The 16,109-nt window shown below is 37.6% G+C and overlaps 1 protein-coding gene across 5 annotated transcripts in view; it reads right to left on the reverse strand.

The window, feature by feature from the left end:
* GRIA4 (glutamate ionotropic receptor AMPA type subunit 4) overlaps positions 1-16,109 on the reverse strand; it is a 520,825-nt gene that overhangs the window by 124,456 nt on the left and 380,260 nt on the right. The gene's annotated exons all lie outside the window — the stretch shown is intronic.

Raw genomic sequence — 16,109 nt, forward strand, 5'->3', positions numbered from 1 at the left:
GCTGGGGTTTATTCCTGAGCTCTATATTCTGTTCCATTTATCTATGTGTCTGTTTTTATTCCAATACAATATTGATTTGATTACTATAGCTTTGTAATACAGTTTGAAATCAGGAAATGTAATGCCTCCAGCTGTTCTTAATTTTTCTTTCTGAGAGTTTGCTCTTATTGTATAGAAACACAACTGAGTTTTCTATATTAATTCTGTACCCTGCAAATTTACTGAAGTCATTTATTCTAAAATTCTTTTTGGAATCTTTTTTGGTGAATTTTTCTATCAATACTATAATGTCATCTATGTACAGACAATTTACTTCTTCCTTTCTAAATTGAATCCTTTTATTTATTTATTTTTTGGCTCATTGCTCTGGCTAGGACTTCAGTACTATATTGAAAAATTGTGGTGAGTGATTGAATCAAGATGACAGACTAGGAGGACGTGTGCTCACTCCCTCTTGCAAGAGTACCAGAATCACAACTAACTGCTGAGCAGTCATTGACAGGAGGACATCAGAACTCACCATAAAAGATACCCCACATCCAAAGACAAAGGGGAGGCCACAGTGAGATGGTAGAAGGGGCACAATCACAATAAAATCAAATCCTGTAACTGCCGGGTGGGTGACTCACAAACTGGAGAACACTTATACCACAGAAGTTACCCACTGGAATGAAGGTGCTGAGCCCCATGTCAGGCTTCCCAGCTTGGGGGTCTGGCAATGGGAGGAGGAATTCCTAGACAGTCAGATTTTGAAGGCTGGCAGGATTTGATTGCAGGACTTTGACAAGACTGGGAGAAACAGAGACGCCACTCTTGGAGGACAAACACAGGGTGTTGTATACATCGGGACCAGGGGAAGGAGCATTGACCCCATAGGAGACTGAACCGGACCTGCCTGCTAGTTTTGGGACGTCTCCTGCAGAGGCAGGGGGTGGCTGTATCTCACTGTGAGGACAGAGACACTGGTAGCAGAAGTTCTGGAAGTACTCCTTGGCATGAGCCCTCCCAGCAGCCACCATTAGCCCCACCAAAGAGCCTGGGTAGGCTCCATTGTTGGGTCGCCTCAGGCCAAACAACCGACAAGGAGGGAACCAAGACCCACCCATCAGCAGACAAGCAGATTAAGGTTTTACTGAGCTCTGCCCACCAGAGAAACAGCCAGCTCTACCCACCACCAGTCCCTCCCATCAGGAAACTTTCACAAGCCTCTTAGATAGTCTCATCCACCAGAGGGCAGACAGCAGAAACAAGAACTACAATCCTGCAGCCTGTGGAACAAAAACTACATTCACAGAAAGATAGACAAGAAGAAAAGGCAGAGGGCTATGTACCAGATGAAGGAACAAAATAAAACCCCAGAAAAACAACTAAATGAAGCTGAGATAGGCAACCTACCAGAAAAAGAATTCAGAATAATGATAGTGAAGATGATCCAGGACCTCAGAAAAAGAATAGAGGCAAAGGTTGAGAAGATGCAAGAAATGTCTAACAAACACCTAGAGAATTAAAGAACAAACAAACAGAGATGAACAATACAATAACTGAAATGAAAAATACACTAGAAGGAATCAGTAGGAGAATAACTGAGGCAGAAGAATAGATAAGTGACCTGGAAGATAGAATGGTGGAATTCACTGCTGTGGAACAGAATAAAGAAAAAAGAATGAAAAGAAATGAAGACAGCCTAAGAGACCTCTGGGACAACACTAAATGCAACAACATTTGCATTATAGGGGTCCCAGAAGGAGAAGAGAGATAGAAAGGACCCGAGAAAATATTTGAATAGATTATAGTTGAAAAATCCCCTAACTTGGGAAAGGAAATAGCCACCCAAGTCCAGGAAGCACAGAGAGTCCCATACAGGATAAACCCAAGAAGAAACAAACTGAGACACATAGTAATCAAATTGAAAAAAATTAAAGGCAAAGAAATATTATTAAAAGCAGCAAGGGAAAAATGACAAATACCATAAAGGAGAACTCCCATAAGACTAACAACTGATTTATCAGCAGAAACTCTACAAACCAGGAGTAGCATGACATATTTAAAGTGAGGAAAAGGAAGGACCTACAACCAAGATTGCTCTACCCAGCAAGGATCTCATTCAGATTTTATGGAGAAATCAAAAGCTTTACAGACAAACAAAAGCTAACAGAATTCAGCACCACCAAACCAGTTCTAAAACGAATGCTAAAGGCACTTCTCTAAGTGCTAAGCAAAAGAGAAGAAAAGAACCTACAAAAACAACTGAAATAAATAAGAAAATGGTAATAGGAATGTACATATCAATAATTACCTTAAACGTGAATGGATTAAAAGCTCCAACCAAAAGACACAGGCTCACTGAATGGATACAAAAACAAGACCCATATATATGCTGTCTACAAGCAACCCACTTCAGACCTAGGGACACATACAGACTGAAAGTGTGGGGATGGAAAAAGATATTCCATGCAAATGGAAATCAAAAGAAAGCTGGAGTAGTAATACTCATATCAGATAAATAGACTTGAAAATAAAGAATGTTACAAGAAACAAGGAAGGACACTACATAATGATCAAGGGATCAATCCAACAAGAAGATATAACAGTTATAAACATATCTCCACCCACCATAGGAGCACCTCAATACATAAGGCAAATGTTAACAGCTATAAAAGAGGAAATTGACAGTGACACAATAATAGTGGGGAACTTTAACACCGCACTTACACCAATGGGCATATCATCCAAACAGAAAATTAATAAGGAAACACAAGCTTTAAATGACACAATAGGCCAGAGATATAATTGATATTTATAGGACATTCCATCCCAAAACAGCAGATTACACTTCCTTCTCAACTGCGCATGGAATATTCTTCAGGATAGATCACATCTTGGGTCACAAATAAAGCCTCAGTAAATTTAAGAAAATAGAAATCATATCAAGCATCTTTTCTGACCACAATACTGTGAAGTTAGAAATCACTTCCAGGGAAAAACAAGTAAAGAACACAAACACATGGAGGCTAAAGAATACATTAATAAATAACCAAGAGATCACTGAGGAAATCAAAGAAGAAACCAAAATATACCTAGAGACAAATGACAAGGAAAACAAGACAATCCACAACCTACTGAGTGCAGCAAAAGCAGTTCTCAGAGGGAAGTTTATAGCAATACAATCCTACTTCAAGAAACAACAAACTACTCAAATAAACAATCTAACCTTATACTGAAAGGAGCTAGAGAAAGAAGAACAAACAAAACCCAAAGTTAGTAGAAGGAAAGAAATCATAAAATCAGAGCAGAAATAAATGAAATAGAAACAAAGAAAGCAATAGCAAAGATCAATAAAACTAAAAGCTGAAAAAAAAATAACTAAAAGCTGGTATTTTGAGAAGAAAAACAAAATTGATAAATCACTAGCCAGACTCATCAAGAAAAAGAGGAAGAGGACTCAAAACAATAAGATTAGAAAGGAAAAGGAGAAGTTACAACAGATACTGCAGAAATACAAAGCATCCTCAGAGACTACTACAAGCAACTGAATGCCAATAAAATGGACAACCTGGAAGAAATGGACACATTCCTAGAAAGGAATAAGCTTCCAAGACTGAACCAGGGAGAAACAGAGCAATCACAAGTAACGAAATTGAAACTGTGATTAAATATCTTCCAACAAACAAAAGTCCAGGATCAGATGGCTTCACAGGTGAATTCTATCAAACATTTAGAGAAGAGCTAACACTCATCCTTCTCAAAGTTGCCCAAAAAATTTCAGAGGAAGGAACACTTCCAAACTCATTCTATGAGGCCACCATCACCATGATACCAAAACCAGACAAGGATGTCACAAAGAAAGAAAACTACAGGGCAATATCACTGATGAACATAGATGCAAAAATCCTCAACAAATGCTAGCAAACAGAATCCAACAACAAATTAAAAGGATCATACACCATGATCAAGTGGGGTTTAACCAAAGAGTGCAAGGATTCTTCAATATATGCAAATCAATCAATGTGATACAGCATATTAACAAATTGAAGAAGAAAAAATATATGATCATCTCAATAGATGTAGAAAAAGCTTTGGACAAAATTTAACACCCATTTATGATAAAAACTCTCTAGAAAGTGGGATTAGGGGGAACCTACCTCAACCTAATAAAGGCCGTAAAGGACAAACCCACAGCAAACATCATTCTCAATGGTGAAAAACTGAAAGCATTTCCTCTAAGATCAGGAAAAAAACAAGGATGTCCACTTTCACCACTATTATTCAACATAGTTCTGGAAGTCCTGGTCATGGCAATCAGAGAAGAAAAAGAATTAAGAGGAATACAAATTGGAAAAGAAGAAGTAGAACTGTCACTTTTTTCAGATTACATGATACTATGATACTATACATAAAGAATCCTAAAGATGGCACCAGAAAGTTACTAGAGCTAATCAATGAATTTGGTAATGTTGCAGGATACAAAATTAATGCACAGAAATCTCTTGCATCCCTATACAATAATGATGAAATATCTGAAAGGAAAGTTAAGGAAACCCTCCCATTTACCACTGGAACAAAAAGAATAAAATACCTAGGAATAACTCTACTGAGGGAGACAAAAGACCAGTATGCAGAAAACTATAAGACATGGATGAAAGAAATTAAAGATGATACAAACAGATGGAGAGATATATCATGTTCTTTGATTGGAATAATCAACATTGTGCAAATGACTATACTACCCAAAGCAATCTACAGATTCAGTGCAATCCTTATCAAATTACCAATGGCATTTTTTACAGAACTAGAACAAAAAAATCTTAACATTTGTATGGAGACACAAAAGACCCTGAATAGCCAAAGTGGTCTTGATGGAAAAAAACGGAGCTGGAGGAATCAGACTCCCTGACTTCATACTATACTACAAAGCTACAGTAATTAAGACAGTATGGTACTGGCACAAAAAACAGAAATATAGATGAATGAAACAGGATAGAAAGCCCAGAGATAAACCCATGCACCTATGGTCAACTAATCTATGGCAAAAGAGGTAAGGATATACAATGGAGAAAAGACAGTATCTTCAATAAGTGGTGCTGGGAAAACTGGACAGCTACATATAAAAGAATGAAGTTAGAATAGTCCCTACAGGGACTTCTGGGAAGATGGCAGAAGAGTAAGATATGGAGATCACCATCCTACCCACAGATACACCAGAAATACATCTGCACGTGGAACAGCTCCTACAGGACACCTACTGAACGCTGGCAGAAGACCTCAGACCTCCCAAAAGGGAAGAAACTCCCCATATACCTGGGTAGGGAAAAATTAAAAAAAACAATAAACAGAGACCAAAGAATAGGGATGGGACCTGCACCACTGGGAGGGAGCTGTGAAGGAGGAAAGGTATCCACACACTAGGAAGCCCCTTCATGGGTGGAGACTGTGGGTGGCAGAGGAGGAAGCTTCAGAGCCACAGAGGAGAGCACAGCAACAGGGGTGTGGAGGGCAAAGTGGAGAGATTCCCGCACAGAGGATCAGTGCCAACCAGCGCTCACCAGCCCGAGAGGCTTGTCTGCTCACCCGCTGGGGCAGGCGGAGCTGGGAGCTGAGGCTCAGGCTTCCCTCAGAGCACAGAGAGAGGACTGGGGTTGGCAGCATGAACACAGCCTGCAGGGGGTTAGTGCACCACGGCTAGCCGTGAGGGAGTCCAGGGAAAAGTCTGGACCTGCCGAAGAGGCAAGAGACATTTTCTTCTTTCTTGGTTTCCTGGTGTGTGAGAAGAGGGGATTAAGAACACTGCTTAAAGGAACTCCAGAGATGGGTGCGAGCTGCAGCTAATAGCATGGACCACAGAGACGGGCATGAGATGCTAAGGCTGCTGCTGCCACCACCAAGAAGCCTGTGTGTGAGCACAGGTCACTATCCACACCTCCCTTCGGGCTAGCCTGTGCAGCCTGCCACTGCCAGGGTCCCGGGATCCAAGGACACCTTCCCTCGGAGAATGCATGGTGCACCTTAGGCTGGTGCAAAGTCCTGCTGGCCTCTGTTGCAGCAGGATCACCCTGCATCCACAACCCCTCCCTTCCCCCAGCTTGAGTGAGCCAGAATTCTCGAGTCAGCTGTTCCTTTAACCCTGTCCTGTCTGAGTGAAGAACAGACACCCTCTGGTGACCTACATGCACCGGCGGGGCCAAATCCAAAGCTGAGCCCCGGGAGCTGTGTGAACAAAGAAGAGAAAGGGAGATCTCTCCCAGCAGTCTCAGGAGTGGTGGATTAAATCTCCACAATCAACTTGATGTACCCTGCATCTTTGGAATACATGAATAGACAATGAATCATCCCAAAATGAGGAGGTGGACTTTGAGAGCAAGATTTATTATTTTTACCCCTTTTCCTCTTTTTGTGAGTGTGTATGCTTCTGTGTGAGATTTTGTCTGTATAACTTTGCTTTCACCATTTGTCCTAGGGTTCTATCCTACCGTTTTATTTTTTAAATTTTTCTTAATAATTATTTTTTATTTTAATAACTTTATTTTATCTTACTTTATTTTATTTTCTTTTATGCTCTTTCTTTTTTTCTTTCTTTCTACTTTTTCTCCCTTTTATTCTGAGCCGTGTGGATGAAAGGCTCTTGGTGCTGCAACCAGGAGTCAGTGCTGTGCCTCTGAGGTGGGAGAGCCAACTTCAGGACACTGGCCAAGAGATGTCCCAGCTCCACATAATATCAAATCGTGAAAATCTCCCAGAGATCTCCATCTCAACACTGACACCCAGCTTCACTCAATGACCAGCAAGCTACAGTGCTGAACACTCTATGCCAAACAACTAGCAAGACAGGAACACAAGCCCACCCATTAACAGAGAGGCTGCCTAAAAACATAATAACTCCACAGACACCCCAAAACACACCACCAGATGTGGATCTACCCACCAGAAAGACAAGATCCAGTCTCATCCACCAGAACACAGGCACTAATCCCCTCCACCAGGAAGCCTACACAACACACTGAACAAATTTTAGCCACTGGGGACAGACATCAAAAACAACAGAAACTACAAACCTGCAGCCTGCAAAAAGGAGACCCAAACACAGTAAGATAAGCAAAATGAGAAGACAGAAAAACACACAGCAGATGAAGGAGAAAGATAAAAACCCACCAGACCTAAAAAAAGAAGAGGAAATAGGCAGTCTACCTGAAAAAGAATTCAGAATAATGATAGTAAAGATGATTCAAAATCTTAGAAATAGAATAGAGAAAATGTAAGAAACAATTAACAAGGACCTAAAGAACTAAAGATGAAAGAAGCAATGATGAACAAGACAATAAATGAAATTAAAAATGCTCTAGAAGGGATCAATAGCAGAATAACTGAGGCAAAAGAACGGATAAGTGACCTGGAAGATAAAATAGTGCAAATAACTACTGCAGAGCAGAATAAAGAAAAAGGAATGAAAACAACTGAGGACAGTCTCAGAGAATTGTGAGACAATATTAAATGCACCAATATTCAAATTATAGGGGTTCCAGAAGAAGAAGAGAAAAAGAAAGGGACTGAGAAAATATTTGAAAAGATTATAGTTGAAAACTTCCCTAATATGGGAAAGGAAATAGTTAATCAAGTCCAGGAAGCACAGAGAGTCCCATACAGGATAAATCCAAGGAGAAACATGCCAAGACACATATTAATCAAACTGTCAAAAATTAAATACAAAGAAAATATATTAAAAGCAGCAAGGGAAAAACAACAAATAACTCACAAGAGAATCCCCATAAGGTTAACAGCTGATCTTTCAGCAGAAACTCTGCAGGCCAGAAGGGACTGGCAGGACATATTTAAAGTGATGAAGGAAAAAATCTACAACCAAGATTACTCTACCCAGCAAGGATCTCATTCAGATTTGATGGAGAAATTAAAATCTTTACAGACAAACAAAAGCTGAGAGAGTTCAGCACCACCAAAACAGCTTTACAACAAATGTTAAAGGGTCTTCTCTAGTCAAGAAACACAAGACAAGGAAAAGACCTACAATAACAAACCCAAAACAATTAAGAAAATGGGAATAGGAACATACATATTGATAATTGCCTTAAATGTAAATGGATTAAATGCTCCCACCAAAAGACACAGAGTGGCTGAATGGATCAAAAACAAGACCAATATATACGCTGTCTACAAGAGACCCACTTCAGACCTAGAGACACATACAGACTGAAAGTAAGGGGGTGGTAAAAGATATTCCATGCACATGGAAACCAAAAGAAAGCTGGAGGAGCAATTCTCATATCAGACAAAATAGACTTTAAAATAAAGACTATGAGAAGAGACAAAGGACACTACATAATGATCAAGGGATCGATCCAAGAAGATATAACAATTGTCAATATTTAAGCACCCAAAATAGGAGCATCTCAATACATAAGGCAAATACTAACAGCCATAAAAGGGGAAATCGACAGTAACACATTCATAGTAGGGGACTTTAACACCCCACTTTCACCAATGGACAGATCATCGAAAATGAAAATAAAAAAGGAAACACAAGCTGTAAATGATACATTCAACAAGGTGGACTTAATTGATATTTATAGGACATATCAAAAACAACAGAATACACATTTTTCTCAAGTGCTCATGGAACATTCTCCAGAATAGATCATATCTTGGGTCACAAATCAAGCCTTGGTAAATTTAAGAAAATTGAAATTGTACCAAGTATCTTTTCTGACCACAATGCTGTGAGACTAGATATCAATTACAGGGAAAGATCTGTAAAAAATACAAACACATGGAGGCTAAACAATACAATACTTAATAACGAAGTGATCACTGAAGAAATCAAAAAGGATATTAAAAAATACCTAGAAACAAATGACAGTGGAGACACGACAACCCAAAACCTATGGGAGGCAGCAAAAGCAGTTCTAAGAGGGAAGTTTATAGCAATACAATCCTACCTTAAGAAACAGGAAACATCTCGAATAAACAACCTAACATTGCACCTAAAGCCATTAGAGAAAGAGGAACAAAAAAACTCCAAAGTTAGCAGAAGGAAAGAAATCATAAGTTCAGATCAGAAATAAATGAAAAAGAAATGAAGGAAACAATAGCAAAGATCAATAAAACTAAAAGGTCGTTCTTTGAGAAGATAAACTAAATTGATAAACCATTAGCCAGACTCATCAAGAAAAAAAGGGAGAAGACTCAAATCAATAGAATTAGAAATGAAAAGGGAGAAGTAACAACTGACACTGCAGAAATACAAAAGATCATGAGAGATTACTACAAGAAACTCTATGCCAATAAAATGGACAACCTGGAAGAAATGGACAAATTCTTAGAAATGCACAACCTGCCAAGACTGAATCAGGAAGAAATAGAAAATATGAACAGACCAATCACAAGCACTGAAATTGAAACTGTGATTAAAAATCTTCCAACAAACAAAAGCCCAGGACCAGATGGCTTCACAGGTGAATTCTATCAAACATGTAGAGAAGAGCTAACACCTATCCTTCTCAAATTCTTCCAAAATATAGCAGAGGGAGGAACACTCCCAAAGTCATTTTACGAGGCCACCATCACCCTGACACCAAAACCAGACAAGGATGTCACAAAGAAAGAAAACTACAGGGCAATATCACTGATGAACATAGATGCAAAAATCCTCAGCAAAATACTAGCAAACAGAATCCAACAGCACATTAAAAGGATCATACACCATGATCAAGTGGGTTGAATCCAGGAATGCAAGAATTCTTCAATAAACACAAATCAATCCACGTAATACACCATACTTACAAATTGAAGGAGAAAAACCATATGATCATCTCAATAAATGCAGAGAAAGCTTTTGACAAAATTCAACACCCATTTATGATAAAAACCCTGCAGAAAGTAGGCATAGAGGGAACTTTCCTCAACATAATAAAGGCCATATGTGACAAACCGACAGCCAACATCGTCCTCAATGGTGAAAAACTGAAAGCATTTCCACTACGATCAGGAACAAGACAAGGTTGCCCACTCTCACCACTCTAATTCAACAGAGTTGTGGAAGTTTTAGCCACAGCAATCAGAGAAGAAAAGGAAATAAAAGGAATCCAAATTGGAAAAGAAGAAGTAAAGCTGTCACTGTTTGCAGATGACATGATACTATACATACAGAACCCTAAAGATGCTACCGGAAAACTACTAAAGCTTATCAATGAATTTGGTAAAGTAGCAGGATACAAAATTAATGCACAGAAATCTCTGGCATTTCTATACACTAATTATGAAAAATCTGAAAGTGAAATCAAGAAACCACTCCCATTTACCACTGCAGCAAAAAGAATAAAATATCTACGAATAAACCTACCTAAGGAAACAAAAGACCTGTATGCAGAAAATTATATGACACTGATGAAAGAAATTAAAGATGATACAAATAGTTGGAGAGGTATACCATGTTCTTGGATTCTTGGAAGAATCAACATTGTGTAAAAGACTCTACTACCCAAAGCAGTCTACAGATTCAATGCAATACCTATCAAACTACCACTGGCATTTTTCACAGAACTAGAACAAAAAATTTCACAATTTGTATGGAAACACAATAGACCCTGATAGCCAAAGCAATCTTGAGAATGAAAAACGGAGCTGGAAGAATCAGGCCCCCTGTCTTCAGACTATTCTCCAAAGCTACAGTAATCAAGACAGTATGGTACTGGAACAAAAACAAAAATATAGGTCAATGGAACAGGATAAAAAGCCCAGAGATCAACCCACGCACATATGGTCACCTTATCTTTGATAAAGGAGGCAGGAATATACAGTGGAGAAAGGATAGCCTCTTCAATAAGTGGTGTTGGGAAAACTGGACAGGTACATGTAAAAGTATGAGATTATAACACTCCTTAACACCATACACAAAAATAAGCTCAAAATGAATTAAAGACCTAAATATAAGGCCAGATACTCTCAAACTCTTAGAGGAAAACAGGCAGAACACTCTATGACATAAATCACAGCAAGATCCTTTTTGATCCACCTCCTAGAGAAATGGAAATAAAAAGGAAAATAAACAAATGGGACCTAATGAAACTTCAAAGTTTTGCACAGCAAAAGAAACATAAACAAGACCAAAAGACAACCCTCAGAATGGGAGAAAATATTTTCAAATGAAGCAACTGACAAAAGATTAATCTCCAAAATTTACAAGACCTCATGCAGCTCAATAACAAAAAAACAAACAACCCAATCCAAAAATGAGCAGAAGACCTAAATAGACATTTCCCCAGAGAAGATATAGAGATTGCCAACAAACACATGAAAGAATGCTCAACATCATTAATCATTAGAGAAATGCAAATCAAAACTACAATGAGATATTATGTCACACTAGTCAGAATGGCCATCATCAAAAAATCTAGAAACAATAAATGCTGGAGAGAGTGTGGAGAAAAGGGAACACTCTTGCACTGCTGATGGGAATGTGAATTGGTACAGTCTCTATGGAGAACAGTATGTAAGTTCCTTAAAAAACTACAAATAGAACTACCAAATGACACAGCAATCCCACTACTGGGCATATACCCTGAGGAAACCATAATTCAAAAAGAGTCATGTGCCAAAATGTTCATTGCAGCTCTGTTTACAATAGCCAGGAGATGGAAACAACCTAAGTGTCCACCATCAGATGAATAGATAAAGAAGATGTGGCACATATATACAATGGAACATTACTCAGCCATAAAAAGAAGTGAAATTGATTTATTTGTAGTGAGGTGGATGGACCTAGAGTCTGTCATACAGAGTGAAGTAAATCAGAAAGAGAAAGACAAATACCATATGCTAACACATACATATGGAATCTAAGAAAAAAAATTGTAATGAAGAATCTAGGGGTAAGATGGGAATAAAGACACAGACCTACTAGAGAATGGAGTTGAGGATATGAGGAGGGGAAATGGTAAGCTGTGACAAGGTGAGAGAGTGGCATGGACATATATACACTACCAAACGTAAAATAAATAGCTAGTGGGAAGCAGACACATAGCACAGGGAGATCAGCTCGGTGCATTCTGAACACCTGGATGGGTGGGATAGGGAAGGTGGGAGGGAGGGAGATGCAAGAGGGAGGAGATATTGGAACATATGTATATGTATAACTGATTCACTTTGTTATGAAGCAGAAACTAAGACACCATTGTAAAGCGATTATACTCCAATAAAGATGTAAAAAAAAAAAAAGAATACTCCCTAACACCATACACAAAAATAAACTCAAAATGCATTAGAGACCTAAATGTAAGACCAGACACTCTGAAACTCTTAGAGGAAAACTTAGGAAGAACACTCTGACATAAATCACAGCAAGATCTTTTTTGATCCATATCCTAGAGTAATGGAAATGAAAAGAAAAATGAACAAGTGGGAGCTATAGAAACTTAAAGGCTTTTGCACAGCAAAGGAAAGTACAAACAAGATGAAAAGACAGCCCTCAGAATGGGATAAATATTTGCAAATGAATCAATGGACAAAGGATTAATCTCTAAAATATATAAACATCTCATGCAGCTCAATATTAATAAAACAAACAACCCAATCGAAAAATGGGCAGAAGACCTAAATAGACATTTCTCCAAAGAAGACGCATAGTTGGCCAAGATGCACATGAAAAGCTGCTCAAAATCACTAATTATTATAGTAATGCAAATCAAAACTACACTGAGGTATCACCTCACACCAATTAGAATGGGCATCATTAGAAAATCTACAAACATTAAATTCTGGAGAGGGTGTGGAGAAAAGGGAACCCCCCTTGCACTGTTGGTTGGAATGTAAATTGATACAGCCACTATGGAGAACTCTATGGAGGTTCCTTAATATAACTAAAAGTAGAATTACTATATGACCCAGCAATCCCACTACTGGGCGTATACCCAGAGAAAACCATAATTCAAAAATACACACATACTCCAATGTTCATTGCAGCACTATTTACAATAGCCAGGACATGGAAGCAACCTAAATGCACACTGACAGATTAATGGATAAAGAAGATACAGTACATATATACAATGGAATATTACTCATCCAGAAAAAGGAACGAAACTGAGTCATTTGTAGAGATGTGGATGGATCTAGTGACTGTCATACAGAGTGAAGTGTCAGAAAGAGAAAAACAAATATTGTATATTAACACATATATGTGGAACCTAGAAAAATGGTACAGATCAACCAGTTTGCAGGGCAGAAATTGAGACACAGATGTAGAGAACAACTGTATAGACATCAAGGGGGGACGTGGCGGGGGTGGGTGGTGGTTGTAGTGTGATGAATTGGGAGATTGGGATTGACATATATACACTAATATGTAAGAAATGGATAACTAATAAGAACCTGCTATATAAAAAAAAAATTCAAAAAAAAAATAACTAAATAAATATAAAAATAAAAAAAGAAAAAATAGTGGTGAGAGAAGACATCCTCATGTTAAATGAAAAGCTTTCAGCTTTTCAACATTAGATATGATGTTAGATGTGGGCTTATCATACATGGCCTTTTTTATAGTGCAGTATGTTCCTTCTATACTCAGGTTCTTGAGATTTTTTTATCATGAAATGATGTGAACTATGTCAAAAGCTTTTTCTGCCTCTATTGAGATGATCATATGATTTTTATTCTTTTTGTAATGTGGTGCCATCACATTGGTTAATTCGAGGATATCAAACCATCCTTGCATCTCTGGGCAAATCCCTCTTGATCTTGATATGATCTTTGTTCCATCCTTTTAATGTACTGTTTAATTTGGTTTGTTAATATTTTGTAGAGGATTTTTGTATCTGTGTTCAACAATCAGTCTGAAATTTACTTTTTTTGTAGTGTCATTGTCTGGCTTTGGTATCAGTGTAATGTTGGCCTTGAAAGTAAATTTGGAAGTGTTCTCTCTGCTTCTATTTATTGGAATAATTTTTAAAGTTTTAGTAATTATTCTTGTTTAAAGGTTTGGTAGAAATTATCCATGAAGCCATATGGTCCTGGACTTTTTTGTCGGGGAGTGATTTGGTTACTGATTCAAACTACTCTCTTGTTATTGGTTAGTTCAGATTTTCCTTTTAATTATAATTCATGCTTGATATGTTTCTAGGTATTTATTCATTTCTTCTAGGGTATATAATTTGTGAGTATTATTGTTCATAGTAGTTTCTTAGTATTTCTGTGGTATTAGTTGCAATTGATCTTCTTACCTTTATGATTTTTAAAAGTTTTCTTTTTCCTTTGTCTAGTTAAAGATTTGTCAATTTTGTTTATCTTTTAAAACTACCTTCATTGATATTTTCTATTGTCTTTTTAGTCTCTATTTCATTTATCTCCACTTTGATCTTTGTTATTTCCTTCCTTCACCTAAATTTGAGCTTAGTTTTTTCTCATTTTTCTAGTTCCTTGAGGTATAAAGTTCTTTATTTGATTTCTCTATTTTTATTTAATGTTGGCATCTATTTCTATAAACTTCCCTTTTAGAACTGCTTTAGGTGTATTCCGTATGTTCTGGTATGGTATGTTTCCATTTCCAATTGCATTTGTCTCAAGGTACTTTTTTATTTCACTCTTGATTTCTTTTGACCCAATGGTTGTCAGGAGCCTTTGGCTAATCTCCACATATTTGTAGATTCTCCAGTTTTTTTCTTGTAATTAATTTCTAGTTTCACACCACTGTGGTCATGTGGATGCATGCCCCATTGGCTTTTGGACCTAGGTGTTTTTGAGGGGCTCTCTCTTGAGTGGCAGCCTTAAAAACTGAGGTGCTAAACATGTGGTCCAAGTCCTTTGCTCTTCATGTAGAAGCTGAGGGTTGGGGATTCCCTTCTGATTGTGTGGCACTATGCTGGGAGTAGTGCTTATGGAAAGAGTGTGCCTCACCTTTTCCAACCCATTTCTGTGTGGGTGTTTTCTCAGCTGCCTGATGTGTAGGAGTCATTCAGCTAGTTTCTGGATTTTTCTCAGAGGAATTGCTCTGTATGTGTGTCTGTGGAAGGAAGGGAGTTTAGAAGCTTCCCTTGTCTCCATCGTAATCCCTCCAACTAAATCAGTCTTTTCTACTTCATATGTTGTTACTTAGTCATTATATAGATAACTTGAATGTGATGCCATCTACTAGGGCTGTTTAATACAGGCTGTTATACCCATTAGGATTTTATAACTATTAATTATAACTATTAATGTCAGCAATTCCGTTCTGGCATGATAATCTGTAACATATTGTCTTCTTTTTTTCCTTCTGAATTCCATTGTTTGGAAAGAATAGATGGTATTAAAACCTTCTATTTGCTAGAGTCTCCTTGTACAATGTCATTGTGACATTATAAGTCACATCAATAAATGTCTCTCTTTTTCTCTTATGGTGATTAATATCAGGATATATTTGCTTTAAGATTTATAGTTTTATAAAATATATTGAAACATCCAGACTACAGGCCTACTAAAAGCAATGGAAAAAACAAGTAAAAATTTCTCAGTATTTTCATGATAATATTAAGTAACAAAATTATACTTTATTCAAGAAACACAATACAATAAAACTTTAGAGTTTACTGCTGTATTTTAATATCTCAACTCCATAGTAAAACCTAGTTCACTAAAGACTTAAAATTCCTGTCTCAAAGTGTGATGGCCCACTTGCCACATGAAAAGAGTGGATGAATATGAATCTGTTTTCCAGCATTTTGTTCTTTCCCTGCTTTGAGTGCAAGATCCTCACCAAAGAAATATATGGTGGGAAAAGAGGAAAAGAACACATTCTTAACTTCTCTAGGATAAACCACTTTTGAGATCAAGCCCTTAGGGAAGATATGATACTGCCCTTTTTAACAGGGTACTCTGATAAATCAAGGAGAATGGCCCTCTGTATGGTCAGTTTTCCCCCACACTTGCAAAGTTAACAAGAAATACTTGAGCCTTGCCAAGAAATCTAAAAGGACTTGACTTATACCTTTAAGAATTTCATACTAATGCCTGTATGTTGTAAAATAAACATCTATATATATGTGAAAAGTTGACACTATTAAAATAATTTGGATTACTCCCAACAAAAGACTTTCTTAAATAGCCATTTCAAACTTGTTTTTCATAAAATT

Source organism: Phocoena sinus, chromosome 8 (genome assembly GCF_008692025.1).
Source record: "Phocoena sinus isolate mPhoSin1 chromosome 8, mPhoSin1.pri, whole genome shotgun sequence".
NCBI lineage: Eukaryota > Metazoa > Chordata > Mammalia > Artiodactyla > Phocoenidae > Phocoena > Phocoena sinus.